The following is a 24,659-nucleotide window of genomic DNA, read 5'->3' on the forward strand; positions in this document are numbered from 1 at the left end:
TGGCTGCTGCTCCCCATCCCACTGTGGGAAGCTCTGAAAAAAATAGGTCCCAGAGCATGGCCAGTTCTACAGCATCACCAGTTTCAGAGCATCACTGCTCCAGCTTGCACCATGTGAGTATCCCTCAAAGGTCAGTGGTACAGGAAGAGCTAAAAGGAGAATGAGGATTTTTACCTCATCTACCTGGAGTGTCTGCTCAGTATTTCCCTCCCTGCGAGCCCACACAGGAGCCCAAAGCCTTGAAACCAAGGAGAGGATTTTGCACACACAAAGAAGCTTCGGAAGAGGAGGAACCTTTTGTTGGGTTTGCTTTGCCGCTTTTCCCTTTGGAGTTGCCATTTCTCTAAACTGGCTGAAAAATATTCACCTTCAGCATCTTCAAAACCACCAGCAGCAGCACAAAGTAGCAACAGCTCCACAAGCAGACTCAGGGCAAGATGCTAATTCTTTCCGTGTGCTGCAGCTCTTGGACAGAGAAACCCTCTGAAAGACAGCGGATTTACTGTCCAAACCAGAGAGGAACTCTCCAGAAGCAACAATAAACACTGGAGAACAACAGGCAGTAAATTTAAACTGAGTGAAAGGAAACATATTTTAACACAATTTCATTGCAGGGCTTGTTCACAGGATGCTATGGCAGCCAAAAGCTCCACAGTGCTTGAGGAGATGGGATGTTTGTAGGGATGAGTTAAAAACCCTGGTGCTGCTCATCCCTGCCCTCAGCTCCACACGAGCGGGCATTTCTTGCATGGAGCAGTGGAATCCAAGCCACATTCCCCTCCCCAGGCCACAAACATACCCCAAGTGTTTCAAACCAAATCCCCTTTTTCAACCACCAAACCAGGTTCCTCCTGCTGCTCTGAATCCTGACTCTTCACTCTCAGCACCTTGGCTGGATCACTGTCCCAGCCTCAGGGTTTGCTCATGCTGCTGGATAAAGTTTTCCACAGGAAAAAAAGTGACTTAACAGGATTCTGCTCGTCATCATGGAGAGAAAAAGAGCTGCCATGTGATGCTCTTGACCCCTCTACCCTGCCTGAGAAGGAAAACACCCCATGGGGAAGGCCACCCCTGGATGGGGTGAAGAGGAGGGATGGAGAAGAGCACATTATTTATTTTTAGGCTGAGCTTTTTCCCCCACCATATTTTTAAACCCAGGTATTTTCACGTTTCCTGCCCAGGTGCCTGTTTCAGAAAGTACAACCACTGGCTCGAGTTTCTGAACAGCAGCTGGAAGAGCAAGAAACCTGGAGAGCCGCCTTCATCTCTCCTGTCCCTCTTGCTGGCACTGCTGCTGAGGCTTGGCCACAACCCAGAATGATCCCCTCAGCCCCTGCAGCTCCCTCTCCTTCACCAGCAAATTGCTTTGGCTCCCTGATTGCCCAGACCGAGGCACCAAGATCACCCACGACCTTCCTCCGTGATCAGGTGCAATTTAAACCCTCAAACACGTACAGAGACACGCACCCAGAGCACAGGACTGCAGCGAGGAGCTGAGCTCCTAAATAACCTCTAACTTTCAGGGTCTCAAATGATTTTATACACAATAACCCCACTCATTAAATCATCATCTCCTCCTTCTCAGACAGCAGCTTCTTTCTTTCTCCTGAGCCTCGTTTTCCAAGGAAACCGCCAAGCATCCCAGCTACTACACCCCAACAAAGAGGGTCCAAGGGCATGGAAAGGGACCTTCAAATCCACTGGAAAGCAAATGACAGGCATCTCACTGCAAAAAAGCCACCCTGACCCTCTTCCACTCCCAGGAATCTCAAGAAGGATCAGGGAATTCGGCAGCGAGGAGCTCTGGGATGGAGGCAGCCGCCAGCGCCCGCTTCCCCCTCCCTGCGCTCCGCTCGCACAAGTGTGACTATCACGGCAATTAGCACACATGCCAATTAACTCCGAGCAGGTGCTGGTTAACTCTGTGCTGAGTAATTCATCCCCGGCTCCCAGTAAATTGCTCCAAATTGGAGAGACAGGCGAGAGAGCAGAGTTAGCATTTTGCAAATGGGGGAAGAAAGAAAAAGCGCAGAGGAATCTCAGCTGGGAGATGTTTTTACAAAACAAGGAATTGGGGGGGGCTGAATCCCCAGCTCCAAGAGCTGGGGACAGAGAGGAGCTGGTATCTCTTTCAAGTCTTTTTTTCTGGATTTTTTTTATCTACTGTACAAATTTCTGATCTATTTCACCTACTTGTAAGTCGTTTCACCTTTGCTTTGCACGGCAGCGGGGTGCTCTGCGCTGCTCCAGAACTTGTCACTTTTCCATTCCAACTGAACAGCCCCACGCTTCTCTTGGCACAAGCAGGGACACTGAGAGTCTTACATCCACTTTCTACAGCCATTTGCTATTTTTAATATACTTTTATTGCATCCCTTTTTAGTCTTTCCTTACTAAAGTTAGCTTGAAACACCGCCCCTCTCCAGGGCGAAGGAATTCAGCTGCCCTTCCTTAACGCCCGCCTTGCAAAGCCGTGTGCTCTCAGCACAATGTCAGCTGAAAGAAACCAAACCTTGGCCACGCAGCTGCAGAGGGAAGATCAAAAAGATTAATCTGAAAGCTTTAGGAAGATAAATAAAGGCAAATAAATGCATCCTTTCCAAAAATGTCTTTTCCTTTGGAGCTCTTTGCTTTTCCCAGCATGTGGCACCATGCTCCCCAATCCACTCCGTGTGCAGGAACACACGGCAGAGCCAGCGACACAAGTGACAGCAAAATTGGGATGGCTTTGACATGGCACCAGTTCAAGGAATGTTTTCCTGATCTCCATCCCCAAAACAGGTCTAGTGCAATGGCTTGGCTGCAAGGAAACCAGCAAGACGAGGTTCAAAGGACATTTGGAGGCTGGGAAAAGAAGAAAAACGCTGCCCTCGTCTTATGGAGGCATAGAAAGTCCCAGTTTGAAGGGAGAAATGCAGGTGACAGGTATGGCAGATCACAGCCCAGCCCAGCAACTGCTCCCCCCAGGCACCTCTCGCTGTGGGACCAGCCCATCCTTTACCCAAGATTTGCAGAATGCTCCTCAAGATGTGTTTTGTGTGCTCCATCAAGTCAAGGGGCTGGCTGAGAGCAAAGGGAGTGTCCTCCCCACCACTATCCACCCCCAAGGATAGGAACAGGGCACTTGACACGACTGAATTCACAGACCCAAGCCCAAACACACTTTGGGGGTGTCAGGTTTATCCACATACAGAAATGACAGCAGTAACATCTTCCAGTCTTGCAGCTTCTCTGTGGGAAAAAGGTCATTGCAAGGGAGCTTGGGCACACAACCCGTGGACATGTGGGGTACAATGTGCAGGGTGTTACAGAACTGCAGAATGGCCTGGATTGGACATCTCATCCCACCTCTCAGTCATCCACTCACAGGGATAAATTTCTTGCCAGTATCCCACCTATCCCGGCCCTCTGGCAGTGGGAAGCCTTGTTCTGTCACTCCAGCTCCTTCCCTGCCCATGCCCAGGGCTGGATCCCATCCTTGAAGGACATGGATTTAGCTCAAGTCACCTCTTGAACCCGCCGGTTTAACTGCAGTTCTTGCCTTCCTGTTTCCTTTCTTGCTGCCTTTTGTGAGTTAATTGTTTTTTTAACATATCCTCCATGCTGACACCAAGGACTTTTAGTTTCCTTCTGTGTGGTTTCTGGATCAGCAGGACTGACTTCCTTCTCTTTTGCAAAGCCCCCTTCCCTAAAACACAGTGCCAGTATTCATGTTAATGTTGTTCTTCCTCTCTGGCAAAGCCCCTGGCACGGTGCTGGCTGTCACCCCTGCTCTGCTGTGGGATGGGGGCAGTGCTGGCAGGGGAATGGGCACCCAGGAGGGATGCAGCACCCACGTGGGGATGTCCTTGGCAGGACAGCAGGCAGCAAGGGCAGGTGCCAGCGAGTCCCCAGCCCCACAGCACCCACCGTGAGGGACTCCCAACTTGCCAGCTTAGCATTGTTTAGCACCTCTTTATCTCCAAACCGAGATAAAAACCGCACAAACATGCTCAAGTCTCCTCCAAAGCTTCTATTCTGGTTTCAGGATGATGCTATCTGGGTTCCTGTGTCGAACCTCCAGATGCAGGCAGGGGGAGGGGAGAGGAAGGTGGCTGAAACATGGCTCCAGAGCAAACCTGCTGCTCAGAAACAAAGCTGCTTGACCCTGCCTGGGGCCAAATCTCACTCACCAGGCAGGTGCCAACCCAGTGCTGAGCTGCCATCCCTCCTGCACAGCTGACACCCACGTCAGGGTCCCAATTTCCCTGGGATGGGCAGCCAAACCAGCACTCAGCTCCTCCTGCCTGCAGGAGGGAATCAGTCCCACCAGCTGCAGGTGAAAACCTTGGAATCTCAGGGAAGCAGGAGTGAAGCTGGATTCAGTCAGGCCCCCAAGGAATTTGAAAGACACACATATATTCCTGACCCAGATTCAGGCACTCTCTGAAGAAAAGCAGATGCCAACGGTGCAACCAGCTCTGCTGAGCTGTAACAAAACCTCGCACTGTGCCAAGCCCGGCAGAGGCTGAGGACAAGCACAGCCCTGGCACAACGCTGGAGAAATGGTGTTTGCTGTGCAAGTGTGGGTGAATGAAAGGATTTAGGGCAGATTATTAAACTGGGGTTGATCTTCTCTCCCCCTGCAATTTGTGTGCTAGTGGAGTCAGACAACACCCTCAAGAAAGGATGACAGTCCCAACATCAGCACAAGAACTGGAGGCAGCACCCAAAGCAGGAACCCTGGTGCCCTACACCCCAAATCCCAGTTTCATGGCAGGAACACATCCACATGTAGCCAGGGATGCTGTCACATCCAGCACCACAGGAACATGCACATCTCAGACTGGGGATGTGTTCTGCAGAGGCAGGGTGACAGCAGGTACAGCTGGTGACCTTCTCTGCACTGCCAGCATGGCCAAAGACAGCAGAGGCTGGAGGGAACACAAAGAAAGGAGGCTGGGCAGGAGCTCCAGGCAAAGTCACCGGCAAACCCACGGCCCTGCTTGGTGCTGTGCAAAAGTCAACCAGGGAACCCTCAGCCAAGGTAAGGACACAGTTTCAGGAAGGAAAAGCCTGCAGGACCAGGACAAGCAGGGACTTGTAGCCCCTCACACCACCTGGTTCTCAGAGAGGCAGCTGCTCCTCTGTCCTGGAGATGCTACAGGGAGGGACCTGCAGGAACAAGTGGCTGCAGGGCTTGGTGTTAAACAGGAGGGCTTGGACAGTTCCCTGCTAAAGTGACCTTCAGAGCACCCTGAGAACAGCAACAAGGCCGATGCAGCTGCCAGAAAAGCCTCACGACCTTGAGCAGTGACCTTGGTGGTGGCATCCTCACAGCAGGGGTCATCCACCATCCTGAACCTGTGGTCTCCCAGGTGGCTCAGCAGCTTCCCCAGATGTGCATACCCAGGCTGGGAAGCCTGCCTGCCCCAGGGGCTCCCCAGGATGCACACAGCATCCCCTTCCCCAGCTCGTACCAACTGCTGGCACAGGGCAGCCCTGTGCCATCTCCAGCCCCAGCCATCCTCCATCCCCATCTATCCTCACTCCCAGCCACCCTCATCTCCTTCCACCTTTCATCCCCCCCATCCTTCAGCCCTGTTTACCCTCCATCCCCAACCACTCTCATCCCAATCCACCCTCCATGCCCAGGGAGGAGCAGCCAGACCCCCAAAGCTGTTCCCCCTTCCCCCATGCTCTCTATCACCAGCTCTAGAGTCAGAGACTGGGGGTAATTTTTCCCTCTGCACTAAGTGAGGTTTTCTAAATTATGGGAAGCAAGAGCCCATTATCCAGCTCCATTGCCCACCCCCACGGCTCCCTGCAGGGCATGAAATAACCACCTGCCAGCTCCCCGGAGCCCCGCGCCGTGGCAATGAGATCGCAGCTTCCCCTGTCACTATTGTCAGAGCAAAATTTAGATACCTGGTAATGAGGAGGTTTAATATGACAGATGAGAGGTTGACTCATTAAAAAAAAAGAGCGAGAAGGAGAGGGAGCTGAATTTGGGGTCGGATCCTGCACTCAGCAAATCAGGAGGCTGTCACAGCCGACCCCGCACTGCTGGGGAGCAGGAGCAGTTCTCAACCCCAAACCAGCCCCACACTGGGGACTTTGGCTGCTGCTGAGGCCACAGGGACAAAAGGGGAGGCATGGAGGGGGTGGACATGGCTCCAGTTTTTTGGGGCCATCCAGTTCTGCTCCCCACGGAGCTGCCTCCTGCTCTGGGATGGGGGAATGTGAGTGCAGGAAAAGCCTCAGAGCCCAATGGCAGCAATGTTTCACTTTGAGGGCTTTTATCTCTCAGTGAACCTTACAGCAGCATCCCAACATTAACATTAGCATTAACATCCACTCTCCCATCCTGAGGGTGCACCCATGGCCCAGTGCAGCCCAGCCAGGACCCTCACTGTGGGTCACCACTGTGGCCATCAAGGACATTGATGACTTGGGCATCCCAAAACACAACCGGCCCAAGGGGGACAACCACTGCCTTCAGCTCCAGCACAGGGGGCAGAATCCCAGCACTGGGACCCAGTGGGGCTCCCAGGGGCAGCTCAGCAGCATCAGGACAAAGCCCTCCCTGCTGGGAATGTAGGGGCACTCCATGAAGGGGACAGGATTTCCTCCAGTAGCAGAGGGCACAGCTCTCTCCTCCTGGTGGGTTTTACTCAGGGGAAATTCCATGAGACTCAACTGCTGCTCCAGGCCAATCATGGGAGCAGAGGAAATCACAGCAGCCCCACAGGACACGGCTGAAACTGTCCCAGGGGAAACTCTGCTGCTCCATCCCGTGTCAGTGGGATGGGGACTGGGGATATGTCCTCTGCAGCAGAGGACTACTACCCTCTGCCCAAGGGCACCGTGGCACAACTCATGAAATCCTAGAATGGTTTGGAAAGGATGGGTTGGAAGGAAACTTAAAACTCATTCCAGCCTCTATCCCAGGTTGCTCCAAGCCCCATCCAACCCGGTCTTGAACAATTCCAGGGAAGGGGCAGCCACAGCTTCTCTGGGCAGCCTGTGCCAGGGCCTCCCCACCCTCACAGGGAACAATTTCCAGTCAATATCCCATCTAAACCTGCCTGCTGGCAGTGGGAAGCCATTCCCTCTTGTCCTGTCATTCCAGGCCCTCGTCCCTCCCCACCCAGGTCCAAAGCCCCTCTGCAGCTCCCTTGAAGCCCCTTTAGGCACTGGAAGGATCTCTAAGGTCTCCCTGGAGCTTTCCCCTCTTCAGGCTGAACAGCCTCAGCTCTCCCAGCCTCATCTCCAGCTCATCCCCAGCCCAGACACAATGATCAGCAACTCTGTGCCCCATCCCCACCCAGGAAGGGACACCCCAGAGCAGCTCTGCAGACCCTCCAGGGCTGTTGAGAGGCCAGAGGTCCCCGGTGCCACCACAGAACTCAGCCCCTGAGCACAATCCGCCCTCCCAGTGCACGACCCCAGCAGCGCCATTCCCAAAGCCTCAGCCCTTTCCCAAGGGCCACCAAGATCTTTCAAACCAGCCTCCCACAATCACTGCTTTGTTGGTTTTGCACCCCCAAGCACTGGTAACAGCCATGATGCCCAAAGTCATGGGGCTGCTGATTTGATTTGCATCTACTGACTGCTGACCACATCCACGGCCAAGGCAGCCACCTCTTCCCTGGGGTCCAAGCAGGCAGATGCTGCTCCTGCACTGTCCCATGCCACACTCTCCAGCAGGGTTTACATGCCTTGAGCTCCTGGGAAGGAAGCACCAGGTTCCCCTGGGGCTGCAGGGTCCCACACTCATCTGGGGTGCAAAGGAGCTGGTGAAGTCAGGAGCTTCCCATTGCTGGGAAGGCAATGGTGGTCACCAGCTCCACTTGGCCAGCTGAAGAAGCAAAAGATCTTAACTTGTCTTAATTAATTATTGTGATGGTGATGCCAAAGCAGAGCTCACTACAAGAGTCCCTTGGAGAGATGGATGGAAAAAATCTGGCCAACACCAACAGGATCAGGCAGAACCACGCTCCTGCCTCCATCCCAGTGCTCTGACTCCACCACCACAGCTCCAACCTGCTGTTGGCACTTCCAGCCTGGAAACAAAGCCACAAAAAATGTCATCCTGGCCATCTGCCTTTCCCAGAGGTGAGCATGCCCACCCAACTTTACACATTCCCCAAAACCCACTTTGGTCCATAGCCACAGGCTCGTGCTTGAAGCACACTGCCATGCTGGGAGCTCAGCACCAGACATCGTTATTTCATTTAATGAAGGAAACAAAGGCCCAAACCTAGCATTAGCTATTTGGAACAGTAAAAGCATCAAAAACAGAGATCAAGGCCCTGGGCATGAGAACCTGTCCCCCAAGATCTACAGCTGAGGAGGAGCCACCAAAGCCCACCAAGAGGCACAGACATGGCCTGGCTGCCACTGAACCCCGGCCGAACTCACTGTCAGCAAACAGGAGGAACCGGGACAAGATGCCACATGGCAAAGACGGGTTTAACTTCCCCTTCCCCTGCACTGCCTGGAAAACACAGTGTCTCCAAATCAGCACATAAATAACATCAGCCACCAACAGCACTCTGCTATCCAGAGCCCAAGCAGGGCATCCCAGGGAGCCCAGAGCTGCTGCAGCCAAAGCCAGGGAGAGAGACACAAACCAGTTCAAGGTCCCTCATCCCCAGCACAACTCAGGGCTGCTGGGACAGAGGATGCCCCCTGTGCCACAAAGGTTTTGCCATCAGCCAGGACCTGACCTCGCCCCCCAGCTCAGCCACAGCTTGTACCCACATGCATCCTGAGCCACATGCCAATGAGCCAGCGGGGTAAGAATCTGGCCCCAGCTCATCAGGCAGCTCAAATCCACCAGGACAGCTGGTTCTCAGCTGTTGCTGCTCACTCACAGAATGCACATTCTTGTCCCAGGCACACAAATCCTGTCCTCCTGCTCCCCGGCACCGGCTGGGCCACCGCAGTGAGGCCGGGACGTCTGCTGGTGCCACTGCAGCCACTTCAGACCTGGATGACGGCTCCTGCTGAGACAGATTCATCCAGAGCCCATCCCATCCTCCAGGAACAGCATTCTGTCTTAAAAGGGATTCTTTTAAGGCCAAACTCTGTGTTTCAGCAAGGGGGATTGAGGTGGTGGGGGAAGGTCCCCAGCCCTCCTCTGTGGCTGCACCAGAAGCCACATGCCAAGGGGTGGTGATTTTGGCCAGCCCTGGGGATGCGGATGTTGCCCACACATCCCTCAAGGACATCCCAGCAAAGCAGTGGGGATGCCCAGACACTGTGGAAAAGGCCAACATTTGGTACTTTCCAGCAGCACTACTACACCCTGGGTCTGGCACACCCAAAATCCCATGCCAGAGCGTCACCAGCACACGGCCATAGCTCAGGCCAAGGGCTTGTCGTGGTTCCCAGCCACGTTATCAGAGGGATGGCAGAAAAGCTGCTGGGATGCTCCTGCAGCACAGAGGAGATGGACCCCGAGGGCAAATAAGAGTCATTATGAGTACAAGAATAAACACCAGTCACAATTCCTCTTGGAAAAGGGAAGAAAATCAAATACCACAGTTTTTCTGCCAATACTCCCCATGCAAAGATGGGATGAGAAAAAAGTGAGGCATGAGTTTGTAGAAAGAAATAAAAATATTTCATTCACAATTTTTGCTAAAGGGTGGGGATGTAAAAATGTATCAATAAAAAGTAGCCCAAATGGGTTGGGAGTAGCCTCTTTTGGCCAAAAGAGGAGGAGGAGGAAAAGGCTCTGCAGCTGTTGTTGCCTAGGGCAGTACTGAGGGCAGCCACTCAGTTCCAAAAGCAGAAACCTTGGGACCCTGTAGAGGTTTCCACAACAAAGAAAAGCACCTTGTGACAAGTCCCTCCAAGTCAAGCAGAGGGAAGAACCCACCTCACCCACTCCCAGCAATGGGTAAAGGGCTGGATTTAACCCGAAGCACACACAAAGTTTATCCTCCAGCCTGATCCATGAGCATCAGAGCTAGGGCAGCACACGCCTTGGGAGGGAAACACTAAAGCACTTCTGAAACATCCCCTTCCTATGGGCTCTGCACCTCCATTTTCACAGACATAGATATGAAGATCATCAGCATTATTAACTGTTACCCCAAAGCAGCAACAGCATAAAAACCCTGAAAAAAATCAAATGGAAAAAGATTTTTCCAGGATGAAAGCACTGGTCAAGCACTCAACAACACAGGAAGCTCAGCACCAGTCCCAGCCCCACCACATCCATCCCCAACACATCCACCCCAGGCTCCAGAGCAAAACAAACATTCAGGAAACAGTCAAAGGAAGAGAAGGAACTGGACAGAGAGCCCCAGTGTAACACTTGGCCTGACACCCAGTGCCTGGTACCTGGCTCACCTCTGGTGTGGCCACAAGCTCCTGCCAGGCATCCAGCCCTGGCCAAAAGGATCCAGCACCAAACAGGAAGGTGTTAAAAGTCCCAGTCCCAACCTCTGAGGAACCACAATAAATAACCTCTGAGTAAACACAGCGGCTGCTCCCCATTCGCCTTCCTGTTTGCTTTCGCAGATCCGGGCTGGGACGTCCACTTCCAACTGCTGGCCCCATCCCGTCGGAGCACAGCAGAGCTCTGGCTGTGGCACCGTGCTGGCACTGGCATCCTGCAGCCTCATGTCACGCCTGGGAACCGGCCCTGCCACGGGGGACTGTGGGCACAAGCTTCCCAAAGGGATTTATCCCCCGGGACAGGCTCTGATCCTGCATCTGAGCCCGTGCCTGCTGCCTTTTCCTTCCTGGTCTGTGTTTGTTTTGATTCTAAAAAGAGGAAATCCCAGCTCACCCACTCCCCATCAGGGAGCCATGTCCCCCTCTGTGCCTCAGTTTCCCCCTCTCTCCAGCATGGGAGCCCCACATCACTCAGACCCCCCTCTCCCTCCCTCCCCACCCAGCCCTGGCACAAAAAAACCCCACGGGTTCTGATTTACGGGCACTTCTGCGCTTTACCACGAACACAAAGGAGAGGGAAAAACAACAAGCGGCAAACTCACAGCGAGGATGTGTGTCAGGAGCAACAAGGGGGTCCGGGGCAGCCCCCCCGGCAGAGCAGCGCCGAGCACGGAGCCTGACAATAGATAAGGGGCTAAATTCAGCTCTGGGCTCCGGCCCCGGGCTCTGTAAGGCGATCGGGGTGGGGGAGAGCCGCGCTGTTTATTTGGCTCCGAACTCCGCACCGACACTGCAGCGTCACCCGTGTTTAAAATAGGAAGGAACGAAAAGAAGGGGGGGGGGGAAGAAATAGAAAATAAATAAAGAAATAAAAAAGGAGAAAAGTGCATGCACGCGTTGAACAATAACAACAAAATTTAAAAAAAAAAAATCAAGAGAAAAGGAGCCGGGGGAGGGGGGAAATAAAAGGAAATCCAGTTGGGCTGGCGAGGTTTAAAGCGACGCCTGCTTTAAAAAAAGAAGTTGCTAATTTTAACTCTCCAGTGGAAAGAGTGAGAGGTACTTACAGGAGACAGGGTGGCTGCGTCCTTCTCCAGGGCTGCTGCGCCGGGAGGAAGCGCAGGATGGAGCTGCCATCCCCGGCACCGCTGCCCAGGCCCCCGAGCCCCCCCAAAACCGCGATGGGGGCGCACGGCGGAGGCAGATGCGGAGGCAGGAGGGGGCGGTGGAGCCTGGGGGGGAAGGGAGAGGCCAGAGCTGGCCAGAAGCAGAGCCCGGACTCGCTTCCCCGGAGCCGGGGCTGGGACACGGGCAGCGCACGCCGCAGGACCCCCGGGAGGCGGCAGCCAGCTGCTGGGTCAGATGACATTTCTGCGCGGACGTTTCTGACCGAGCTGGCTTTTCCCCAAGGGAAAAGGGCTTTGAAGACAGTTTTTTTTCCCCGCCAGTGGTAAAATAGCGGATGAGCTCAGAACCCAAAGCGCAGGGCAGAGCCATGACCAGAGAAGGCCACCCGGCTCCACGGGGACCAGAAAGGTGACCTCCAGCAGCTCGGCCACGTTTCAGCTGCGGCAAGCACAGCAGGAAGCCACTGCTTTACCAAGTTCAGTATTCCATATCCAAAAGGGTCCAGAGTGGGGGTCTGGTTTCACAGCACCCACTGGCTGGATTTTCCAGGCTCTCCTGGAGACCGCGAGGATCTTGGCAGATGCAAAGAGCCAGGTGAGGTGGCACACTCACACCTCGAGCACGGTGGGAGCCTGGAAGTTGCAAACTCCAGTTGCCAGTGAACGTTCAAGAGAACACAGGCAAGGCCTCAGACAGCAGAGGAACAGACCTGGTGAGCCAAGGGCTCTTCCCAAGCAGCTGGAAATCAGCCTCAGGTTGCAAAAATCTCACCGGGAGAGAAGCAGGGCGGCACAGACCCCACACGCAGGGACGGACACATGATTTACCAAGCATGGCAAGACGATGTGACTGTCTTCAGGACACGAAAGAGTCGATTCAATTAAGGTCACCGGCCCTAGAAGAGCTTTCTGTCACAGAAGAAGGTTTGCCTGGTTCGCCTCAAATGGGGCTGGCCTCAGACAAAATGCCTATTGATCGCAGGCAGCGATGCTGCACGTCCAGGACGCGAGGACGCGGCTTCACTGCGATTAAATCGCCCGGTGCCAGCCGTCACACGCTTCCGAGGCAGGGTCGATATTGCTCCTCTAATTGCTCAGCTCCTGTCACCAGCAGAGCGGAGGGGACAAGTCTTAAAGCAGTCCCCAGAGATGCTTTTCAAAATCCTCCTCCCCAAGAGCACCACTTGCTGAGCTGCTCCTTGGAGCGAGCAGTTCTGCAGTTGCAGAAATCACTAAATTGCTCCTCCCCGCTCACAACTCTGTGCTGGCACCAGTGGCAGTGCCAGGGCTTTGGAGAAGGACACTGCCAACCCAAAACCCAAGAACTTGTGGGAACTAAGAAACAAGGAGCCGTTGTCACTGGTCAGGATGGAGCTGGCAGAGCTGGGCAATCGTGTCTCCATCAGCAAGCAGGGATGTGGGGGAGAACGCAGCAGCTGAGAGATCCTGCCACCACCCACCAGCATCCGGGCTGGGGGAGCGAACACGCGCGGTCCATCGGGACCGTGGTGTTTGGGAGCCCCCACACACCCCACAGCAGCCACAGCCATCACCCCAACACTCCCAGTAATCATTCATGCAGAAACACGTGCCCCTTAGCTCGTATTCCTTTGTGCCCAGAGCAAGTGGATCAGAGCTGGTCCCACAGCAGCCCCCAGAACGTTCCTGGAGCAGCCAGCTCAGCCACAGCAGGATGGACCCAGCTGAGCCCTCCAACCCTCCTGTCCTCTGGGACACCATGGCCCATCGCTGGCACACACCAAGCACTACTGAGACACAGCAGGGCCCTTCTGCTGCACTCCCCAGCCTGGGGAGCTGCTCTTGGTTTCCATCACCAGATGAAGCCCTTGGTGTTGACCTTGCAGAGGACGCAATGATGCTACCCCCATCTCCCACCACCAGGCCTCCAAATAAATTACCTGCTCCCTCTTCAGCACTAAAAGCCACCACAACCCCACAAAACTGCTCACTAAGCAGTCGTGACAGAGCCCCCTCCGTTCAGGAGCTGGGGGCATATTATTTTTAAAAGTCTTTCCTTTTATTGATTTAACTCTCAGGTACAGAAGATGCATTACATGAAATCATAGAGCCCTCATAAACCAGCCCGCGGTGGTGTCTGTACCACAACCTCACTGCAGACACAGGAGACACAAACATTTACTGGAAAAGCAATAAACAGGCCAAGAAGGTTGAAAAGGAAGAAAACCTGGACATGAGGCCCTCTCCCAGCAGCACCTTATTTCAGAGGAATGCAAGGGACAAAATAACAGCAGGTTTGGCCACAAGTCCTGTCCACACCGGGAAAAAACAGGGCAGGAAAACCCTCCATTGCACTGATACATCGGGCTGTGTTGCAAAACACCCAAAAAGCCCCAAATCAGTGCTGTGGCTACGGCTGGGAGCCATCAGAGCTGTGCCAGATGGGGAAGTGAAGGGGAAGATGGGAGCCTCTGCTTGCTCCCAGCCTGCAGCAGGGGAGACACACGTGGCCAAGCAAACCCAAAGGGAAGGCAGGAGCCAGAGTTTGGGATTTCCCCCATACCTGCTATGCAGCCTCCTGCATCTTCTGCTCCTGCCAGGGATGAGCTGCAGCCACCGCTCCTCAATCCAACTGCAAAGACAAAGCAAGCAGCCATCAGTCTGAGCGGACAGAGGCAAGGACAGGACTCTCCACATGTCCCATCCAAGCACAGCCAGATGGAGGGAACAGCAAGGGCAGCCCAGTATCCCCTGCAGACCTGGCTGATGGCACAGCCTGCACTGCCCTGATCCTTAGCATCACTGCAAGGGCTGTGCAGGCTGGGTGGGACCTGGCCAGGCACCTGCAGGGATCCAGGGAACCAGGAGCCCTGGGGCTAAGCAATGTGGAAAGCATCCCAGTGAGACCAGAGGAAAAGAAATTAAAAAGAGCTCAGTAGTGAAACAAATCATAAACCAAAAGTTAACATTAACAAGGGATGTGGCCCGGGCCAACAGCGCAGCCGGCAAAGAGCTGCTCAAAGTTTAGGTGAACTTTGTGTTTTCTGGAAAGATTCTCATGCACATCCCACAAGAAAAAGCACTGACCCGCTTGCTCAGACACTTTCCCAGGGAATGCACACAGCACATGTGCTTGACCTGAGGAGAAACTGCCATGGCCCAGAAGGAAACACATCATCCCACACATCCTACACTCATCCCACTCACCACTGGGAGATGGGAGGGGACCCATGGGGCAAAGCCCAGTGGCTTCAGCCAGCCTTGTGCCGGTCATTTACTGGTGGTCACAACCATCTGGCACTTGTGCAGAGCCCATCACCACAGCATACCCCCCTGAGAGGAACGGTGCTGAACAAAAGGGAAACTGAGGCACAGAGGCCAGCACCCGCTGTTCAAACGCACTGTGAGCTCCCAAGCTGCAGCCTCACCCCCAGCACCTGCAACAGAGCGAGGAATTGTGCTCAGCTTTCCGGCGTCCTCATCCTCCGCTCCAACCACAAAACCAGCCTTCCTCCCCCGGCTGCCTCCCCTCCCACAGCCAGCTCATTTCCTGACATTACAAAATTCAGCCTGAACAAGGCTGGAGCGAGGAGCGCGTGGCTCCATCCAGGGCTGCACCTTCCTCTCGCTCCTGAGGAGCCAAGCGTGGGGAACACCCCTGAACAGCTCTCCAGCCTCAAACCTCACAGCACCCATGTGAAACCCCACAGGGCTGGGGTCCTGCTCACAGGGACACTCATCAGGACAGACAGACGACCCTGACTTCCACAACGGGGGAGCAGCAGGGACAAGGATGGGGACTCCAGCTACTGCCACACTTGCACTCATTATGCCCAGACCAACCTGTCACCCCCCACCCAGGAGCACTCCTTTATTTCCCTGGATAAAACAGAGTGTCCTACACAATGCCTGAACACTTGGGGACAGGGACACCCACAGCAGCAGCAGCACCTTGCAAGTGCTCCCTGGCAGGATGAGGGAAGTGGTGATTAATGCAAAGGGTCTCCCAGTGGGCTCCTGGACCTCCTCTTGGTGTCCAAGCAGCTGTCGCTGTCTCAGCACTGCAGTGCCTTGCAGGGCTGGTGGCAGAGCCACGTGGGCACTGGGGACCACAGGCTGGGCTGAGTGGAGGATGTGGCCGAGGTCTGCACCCAGGCTGGCTCTGCTTTGAGGGGCTTGGGGTCAGCTCTACAGCCCACTAGGATGCAATGGGGGACATGTGGCCAGGCAAGGCCTCATATGTCTGTGAGCAGAGCTGGTTCCTCTCAGTGGGAGACACCGCTAGACAAGCCAGGAATGTCTGTTTCCACAGGCTCCAGGATGCCCACGGTGCCATGGGACAGCCACACAGCCACCACTCACAGGCTCTTGTGCTGACAGAAGTGCCCATGGCTGGTGCTTGGCAGCTGTCCCTGGCTCCCACAGCCCACCAGGACAATGTCTGGACAATATCTGACCCCCGCAGTCCTTGGCCATGCCACAGTCCCCAGATTGTGACAACTAACAGCAGTGCCTCTGCAACCCAACCTGGCAGAGGAGCTGCCCCTTGTCAGGCCAAGCTGGGGAGCTCCAGGGGGAGCAGGAGTGATCTGGGGGTGTTCAGCCTGCAGACAGCTCTGACACTGCAGGGCACTGATTGTCCCAGTGCCACCCAGGACAGGGACAATCGGCACACATGGGGTGACATGGCCCTGAGCCTCTCCAGCCCAACAGCTCCAGGGCTGCTTCACGCCCCACCCAAACTGCAGAAGCCACTGCCCTTTGGACTTGATGGCACATCCAGCACCAGCAAACCCCAGTGAACCCCCAAGTCCCCATTTTGCAACATTTTGAGCTGGTACAAAGGAGGAAAGCCCCCACTCAGTGGCACTGCCAGCTCCCTTGTCTTTCCACGCACGTCCTTTGCCCCGCCAAGCCAACATCCTGGCACTGCTCCCAGGAACTCTGGAATATTTCAAAAGGTGACCAATCGACCTGCACAGTGAGAGCAAGGCCCTGCTGAGGGGCTGGGGCTGGATCAGGCCACTGGCCACCTCCACGGCTCCTGGGCAGTTCCCAGCTCTCACCCCACCACACCTGCCTTTGAAGCCTTCTTGTTATAAACACAGAAATTGTGTGCCCAGGGAAGAGAGAAAGTATCATGTTTTCAAAACATTCTGTTATTTTATAAGCTGAGGAGAAAAAAACACATAGGGGAGGGATGGAGGTGGCAAAGTCAAGCGAATTCCCCTTTCAAAGTGAAAAAAGAAGGGGAGAGAAAGGGGTAAAGACAAGACAATCTTTATGTCCAGCTTTGTGGCAGAAATGCTGAGCAGGTGCTAACACTGTTGCTATTTGAAAACCAAAGCTTTGGTTTCACCAAGTAACAAACCAAAATTCCTGAGGGCAGGAGAATGAGGGGAACCTCCTGGGACCCCCATTTTTAACTGACGCAGTTAGGCTGGCACAACCTGCCTAAGGCAAAGGCAGCAGATGCTGGGAATTGCTCCAACCTGCCCATAAAGATCCTGGAGAATGTGCAGGATTGGCTTTTGGTGACTTCCCTGGATATCTGCTCAGTTGACGCTTAGCAGCCCCTATGCCACAATCGGTCTTTGCTTACACCCTCAAACACGTATATATATATTCCCACATATATAACTCCCCCAAAATATATATTCCCATACACATAGCCCTTTCAAAATACACATATTCCCAGAGATGTAACCTACCAAATACATATATATATATTCCCATATGTATAGATAAACCCCAAATATATATTTATTCCCACTTATATAAATCCCAAATATATACAACCCCTGCCTACATTACATATACATATAATACCCCCAAATAAATAATCCATGGCTGCTGCCATGGAGGCTTCCAAGCACACAGCTGGAAAGTCAAGGGGAGATGGATGGGCAGAGTAACCAGCTTTGGAGCTGGAGGGACCAAGAAGAAGGCGCAGATTGCGGAGGGGAAGAGCCGTGACCACAATCTCTCCTTCCTCTTTTTTCATGTTTCCTCTAGAAACGAGCTCGGGGCTGCAAACATTTGGATGACAAACCCAAACTTCCCCACCTCAGGCTCCCAACCCAGCCCGCCACTCCTCTTCCAGGTGCTCATGAATTCCTGCCCCAAACCCCATTTCCCAGAGCTGTGCCATGTCACTCTCAGGGAGTCCCAACAACAGCAAGGAGCAAACAAAATTTTAAAAAAGATTAAAAAAAATAAGTACTTTCTCCATTTTTCTCCATTTCCCCAGCCCACAAAACTAAAGCATCTCAGCCATGGCACAGCCTTCAGTTTGCACCAGCCACTGGGAATATCCCCAGGGTTTAATTAGACCTGTTAAGCCTTTTCCAGTTGGGTTTCCTCTGGCTTGACACCAAGAGGTGGGGAGGAACAAACTGGGAGAGATCTCACTCCAAGCAGGAGCATCAGGCAGGACAGGCTGAAGGAACCCCAGCTCCCAATCATCCAGTGGTGCCAGAGTCACAGCAGTACAGCACCTGGGGCTGTGGAAAGGGGCACAGGTGGGCAGCAGGAGGAGGAAATCCACCTCCAGTGGCACAGGAGGCTCGAGCAATGACCAAGGAGCTGGTCACAGGCCAGCTGTGCCAGGGGCACATGCAATGGGCAACATGCAGGGTGTGACCGTCAGCACTGGAGCTCCTCCAAACCCCACACGGGGTTGGGCTGAAGGTACCCCAGACCCAGGGTAGGAATTGTGGGGCTCACAGCCCTGCTCCACCAGGTCACCTCACAAGGCTCCCAGGGTAGGAATTGTGGGGCTCACAGCCCTGCTCCACCAGGTCACCTCACAAGGCTCCCAGGGTAGGAATTGTGGGGCTCACAGCCCTGCTCCACCAGGTCACCTCACAAGGCTCCCAGGGTAGGAATTGTGGGGCTCACAGCCCTGCTCCACCAGGTCACCTCACAAGGCTCCCAGGGTAGGAATTGTGGGGCTCACAGCCCTGCTCCACCAGGTCACCTCACAAGGCTCCCAGCACGGGACGGAGTCCAGCCCCTGGATTTGGGCAGGGGAGCTGGAAAGGCACTCTCCGTGCTGGCTGAGCCACACTCCAGGGAAGGTCAGAGCAGCACAGCTGTCGCTGCAAGTGTTGCAACAGCAGCTGCTGGCCCTGCCAGGACCTAGGGGACATGGGGGGTGTCGGGGGGGTGGCACAAGTGCAACCGTTGGAGCCACTGAGTTTCACTCTCGCTGGCTGAGTTCCCCTTGGGCAGCAGAGATGCAGAACTGAAACCTCCAGCTGTATGGACGTGGGGGCGGCTGGAGCTGCAGGAGGGCTGGGGACCGGCACGGCTTTCGGAGCAAAGCCACGCACCACCACACCAGTGACCAAGGGCTGCGGGGGGACCAGGGGAAGCAAAAGACGAGAGGCAGACAGGGGTTTCCTCCGGCTCACAGCACCCATATTGCTTCTGCCCTCTCTGCACAGCTGGGCCACCCATCTCCTTGTACCCAGCACATCTGGTGGGAGCAGAAATACCCCCGGGCATGCAGGTACCCACACCTGCCATGTTCCACCAGCCTGTCCAGGGACTCACACTGCTGCAGGACACTGCAATCCCAGTCCATTGGGAAAGTCCTGGTCAGCAGGACCACGACTGCCTGCATGGAGTGGTCCCAGCACCTCCTAGCGCAGGGAAACTGAGGCACAGAGAGGGTAAGTAAACCACAGAGCTGGACACACAAGCACTCCCCCAAAACCCAGTTTCCTCCCCCCGAGCAAGCTACTCACCTCCCTCCTTGTCCCAGCCTGCTGCAAAAGGAACACCCCAAAACTGACCCCAGAACCCCCAGGGACATAATGGGGGCTCCCATGAGAGCACAGGGACACCAAGATGTGGAAGCACCCAGTGCTTGCCCTCCTCACCCCAGCCACGGTGACAATGCCTCATGCCACATTGCCACCTGCTGGCACCAGCCCTGGGGGGCCTTCCTTGAGGGGGACAGCAAGTGGCTCTGTGCTGGGTATCAGGTCTGGGTCCAGGTCCAATGGGCCACTGCCACATCCAATTAGAGCAGCCACTGCTCACTTTCCTGAACTGATTTTATCCTACTTCACGGCAACCTGGGACACTGCACATGCAACCCAAACCCATCCTAGAGGTGCTGAGAGGTGCCCCCACCCTGCTCACAGCCCCCATGCTCTCTGGAGCACCAGGTGAAAGTGCTGCTCCAGAGGTGAAGGAGACCTCACAGCAGCAGTGACAGCTGCTCCAGATCTGCATTTCCAGCTCCTGCTGGCATTTCCAAGGCAGAGGTAAAGCAGAGATGGCAGCATCATCTGTTTTGCCCCCCAGCCTCCCCACAAACGCTTCCTGATGCCCCAACAACCTCTCCTGTCTGTTGCTGCCTCTCCCCAGAGCCCACAGATCCAGCTCTCAGGTGTCTCTCAGGCCTGCTCTCCCTTCTGTCTAATGGGGGGACCGATCCTCTGCCACTGCTCCTCAGCCATCCATGCATCCAGCCACCCACATTTCCCACCCACACAAACCCCACACGAGGCACAGGGGAGTGGAAATCCTACCTGCACAAATACTGACACACACCAGCTGCTCATCCCTGACACTCTATGGCCACTGACCAACACAACAGCCCGTGGGTTACCCATGAGCCAGAGGAAAATCAACAGGGAGTGTGGTTCTTCAACACACATACACCAAGAGCTGCCACTGGCCCCAGAGGGCAGCAGGTCTGGGAGGCCCTGGCACAACGAGCAGCTGGATGATGTTAGAAAGGACCCCACCCACAATCTCATCCCAGCACACCTGTACACACATCAGCACCAGCCTGGCCTCATCACTGGCAGGGTTCACGTGTTTGCAGCACTGACGTGGATCCATGCAAGGCACCAGGAGCTGCCATGTGGATGCCCAGCATGGGCAAAGCACACCCTGGCAAGCAGGTGCCAGCTCCTCTCACCTCCTGCTTTGGGAAGGATCCTGCATTGGGCAGGTCTCCAAGGTCCCCATGGGAGCTGCCCCAGGCAGACACAGCACTTCTCCCTCCCAGAGCCCTTCTGGGTGTCTCCACCCCCGCTGGCATTGGGGCCAGCTCAGCCCCAGGTCTGCCTCTACCAGACAGGTCCAAACTCCAGGGCACTGGGTGAGGTGTGGCCGAGTGGCGAGCGCTGAGCCAGTGGGAGAGAGCACGGGAGACAATCACCGTCAAAGGCAGAAGGAGGAGGTGGCCATGTGAGGTAGAGGGATCAGGCAAACCTCCAGCTGCCCCTTGCTGCTGTCCCCCACTCCAGGGAATGGGGATAAGTCCTGGCCCAGCCCTGCAGCCCTTGCTGGAAGCTGAGAGCTTTTTTTAAACCTGTTTATAAGGGCAACTCACAAACAAGAAAAGAGAGCTCTTTGTGGGGAGGAGAGGGGCTCCATGGTCAGACACCAGCATCTGGGAGACTCACACTTAATTCTGGGTTGTGCTACGGCCCCTCCAGTGTGTCTGGAGTGGAGCTAGCCATGGCCAGGGCTGTTGCCTTCAACAACCCCTCCTACCCAGCCCAGCAGTGCCAGCCATCCACAGCAGCACCACCAGACAAACCCCTGCAAGCGGCTGGAAAATCACCTGGCACAGACACAACCTGAGCCAGAGCCAGGGCTGCTTGGCCCTGGGGAGCAGAAAGGGTGTTCACCCCACAGCCAGTTGCAAACCCTGACCCCTCACACAAACTCGGAGTCCTGTGGCTGAGCACAGCTCTTCACTGGCTGCAAAGGCAGGGCTGCATCCAGAAAAGCAGGTGTCACATCCTGATGGAGCAAGACTTTGCCACCCAGCTGCCTCTGAAAACCCAGCAGGGGAAAACCCCGAGCCAGAGACAAAATCATCCTTGGGGTTACCCAAATCTCCCAGCTCAAGCCCCAGCCTCCTTTGCATCCTTGGCAAATCTCTGTGGGCAGGGTGCCTACTCACCAAACTTCAGTTCTACTATTTAAAACAAAACAAAAAACAACAACAACAAAAAAAGATTAAAACATTTCTCCCCAGTGAGGTGCAGAGAAACACTCGCACATTCGGTGCCATCGTCAGCAACTCCTACACCACCCCCCACGTACACCGTTGCAAGGGGGCACAGAAGGGGGTTTATAGGCACCTACAGAGAAAAAATAAGATTTCTGCATAATTTGGTTAATCAGTCCACTGAACAGCATGAATCCATAGGAGAATGTCCTGTGCTCACCAAACAATTCAATCCCCCATGAGGCAACAAAACCTCAGTGGCCGGTGCAAGCATCACCTCCCTGACAGAACCACTGGAGTGACCCCTGGAAAAGTTCCAAATCTCAAATGTTAGGCCCAGTTTGAACGTACTGGCAAAAGGAAATGCATAAAAAAGGGCTTTATCAAGTCTTGGAATCACCAGAGAAACTCGTAGTGCTGTCAAAGGGAACCCAGCAGAAGCCCGTGGACATCAGCATCCTGAACACTTCCTCCCCTCCAAACCCTTCAGTTGCCAAAATGAAGGGAAGGGAAGGGAAGGGAAGGGAAGGGAAGGGAAGGGAAGGGAAGGGAAGGGAAGGGAAGGGAAGGGAAGGGAAGGGAAGGGAAGGGAAGGGAAGGGAAGGGAAGGGAAGGGAAGGGAAGGGAAGGGAAGGGAAGGGAAGGGAAGGGAAGGGAAGGGAAGGGAAGGGAAGGGAAGGGAAGGGAAGGGAAGGGAAGGGAAGGGAAGGGAAGGGAAGGGAAGGGAAGGGAAGGGAAGGGAAGGGAAGGGAAGGGAAGGGAAGGGAAGGGAAGGGAAGGGAAGGGAAGGGAAGGGAAGCTTACTGGCCCAGAAGCCAATTACAACAAATGGAAAGTGTTTTGCTTTTTAATCTTGTAATTTTTTTAGCCTAATTTCTCCTCTGGAAAGGGACGATCAGCTCAGCAGCAGGATGCTGCCAGGGGGATACAGCACGTGTGGAGTCCTGGCTGGAACAGAAACTCAAGTCCTTGCTCTCCAATCCTGTCCTTTTTGGGTGGATTTATCCTATTTTTTCTCAGAATGACTGTACAGGGGCAAAGAAACAATAGCAAAACTTTGGGAAACTTCTGAATTTTGCTGTGTTTCTGTCTCTCTTTTCTGAAATAAAGGAGTTTTCTCTTTTCAAAGAACTCTTTTCACTTTGAGTTTTTCACCAGTTTGCACAGGAAGCTTTGGAGGTGGGAAAACCCTCCCCAGCTGCTGCAGACCCTTCTGCTTCTGTGGGCTTTGCCCTCCTTGGGAGAAAAGCCAAGTCCTGTTCCTCACCTGCCCAGAGATATGTAATCACAGAATTACAGAATCATTTCAGTCAGAAAAGACCTTTAAGTCATCCAGATGATCCTTTTCCTGCTGCAAAGGAAGTTCCATTCTGGGGAAGTTCATATGAACGAGAAGTTTTAGAAGCGAAAAGGACCACACACACCCAAAAATGGGTTTGTTTCCTTCTCCAGCCCTGGGCAAGACCTTGACAGGATCCAGCAGAAGGGGAAAACCAGACCCAGCGGTACAGAAGGCAGGATCCTCCTCACCTGCCACCACACCGGAGCTGGGAACCAGCTGGAACCTCTTCAGCAATCCAGACTCTCCCAAGCACATGGAGAGCCAGAGGAGGGAGGAGGCCGTTGGATGCCATCCCCAGAGCCCATAAATTACAGCAGGGAACAGAGTTGCATTTGCCCTATTTCTTATCTGCTTGGAAATTGCGCTGCTTTCCCAGCTGCAAAGGCAGCTCTGTTCCCAAGAATTTCAGTAAAGCCATGACCTCTTTCCAGGACCGTACAGTATATGGTGGCAGGGAGCCAGGGCTAATTATAGGCACAGGAAAAGGGGAGAGAGGCATTTGGAAAAGCTCTACCTTCCCAGCCACAGGGAACAGGGCAGCACAGCCACAGCCAAGCCCCTGCTGGGAGCACCCCAAAGGGCTGCAAAACCCAGGGAAGGAGAGCAAATCCCAGGGATACAGCACTCCTGGACTATCCTCTTTCTGGAAAGATGAAAGACAGGATAAATCTTATCCCACAATACTTCACGATTCCAAAGTGCTCTGGGAAGCCCCACAGCGGGACCCCCCCTGCCCCGGCACAGGTCAAGTGTCGGAACACCGCCCTGGCCACAACAAGAACCAGAGTCTGTCAGTCCCACAGCCAGGATCTGAGCAGCTTGGGTTCCCAGCAGAGACCCCATCTCCCAAAGGTGAACAATGCCACAAGCCCCTCACTGTGCCCTTGTGCCCCAGCACTGCCCAAAAGCACGACCTGCAGAGATGCTCCCAACGCAGAGGCAAACAAACACGCGTTAATTTAAACGCCAGCCAAGGCTCTCGGGCAAAGGCACGTGCAGGCTTAGAGCTGAGTTCATTGTCTCTTGCTGAGCAATGTCACAGGAGCCACCTCCCTCCCCTGACCCGCTGCAGAAGTGGACAAGGACATGGTGACACATGTGCCCACGAGACCTTCCGGCAGGGAGGAGGCTGGGCAGGAAAGCACAAAACAGGCAGCAACTCTTTTAACCACCAGGCTCCTCCTCAGAGCCACGTTTCTGCACAAAACAAAACCTGAAGAAGGTAAAAAATCCCACCTAATGTTTTCTTTGAGGAAGGAAAAAGAAAAGCCAGGAACCTTCTCGCTTGCCGCAATGGTTTTCATTTTCCACCAAATTAACTCGAGTCTCGACTCTGACTGCCGGCAGATTCCCCTCCCTGCCTGCGCTGCCGTGTGTGCCTGCGCATGTGGGAATGTGTGGGTGTGTGGGTTTTGTTTTGCTTTCTGCACCGGCTCTGCAGACCATCTCCTGCTCTTACCCATCCCAGCCCCATTAGCTGGCAGGGTGGACATCCCATTTCTCTGGCTATAGCCCTGTGCAGGGCCACTCTCCTCCTCCAAGAACTTCTGAAACATGGCCTGCAGGTATCCCAGCCCTCGGGGTGCTGCAGGGCTGTTGCCAATGCCAGTCACTCCGAGAGGGTCCCTATGTGCCAAGGCTGGGTGCTGCAGAGCGCTGGCACAGCTGTGCCCCCGGGACAGGGGCCTGGCAGCACCAAGCAGGGCACCAGCACAGCCTCCCAACACCTCTCAGTAAAGGAAGGAATCCACCCCCGTATGCCAGGTCCAGCTGATGCCCTTTCCCAACGCTCTTGTGGCAGCAGGAAGGGGATCAGTGCGCACCAAACCTGCCCTGA

At 54.5% G+C, this 24,659-nt stretch overlaps 1 protein-coding gene across 12 annotated transcripts in view; it reads right to left on the bottom strand.

Annotated features, from left to right (window-relative positions):
• MEF2D (myocyte enhancer factor 2D) overlaps window positions 1-24,659 on the bottom strand; it is an 80,509-nt gene that overhangs the window by 41,457 nt on the left and 14,393 nt on the right. For 8 of the 12 annotated variants that reach the window (XM_058860798.1, XM_058860809.1, XM_058860806.1 and 5 more), the window contains exon 2: window positions 14,062-14,130. The exons of 1 other annotated variant lie outside the window; for it this stretch is intronic. The gene's annotated coding sequence lies outside the window, so the exon portion shown is untranslated. Of the gene's footprint in view, window positions 1-10,344; window positions 10,457-10,994; window positions 11,081-11,459; window positions 11,709-14,061; window positions 14,131-24,659 lie in introns of those variants that run through there. 3 more of the 12 variants (XM_058860801.1, XM_058860800.1, XM_058860803.1) reach the window with 3 other exon arrangements.

This window comes from Poecile atricapillus, chromosome 33 (genome assembly GCF_030490865.1).
Source record: "Poecile atricapillus isolate bPoeAtr1 chromosome 33, bPoeAtr1.hap1, whole genome shotgun sequence".
Lineage (NCBI taxonomy): Eukaryota > Metazoa > Chordata > Aves > Passeriformes > Paridae > Poecile > Poecile atricapillus.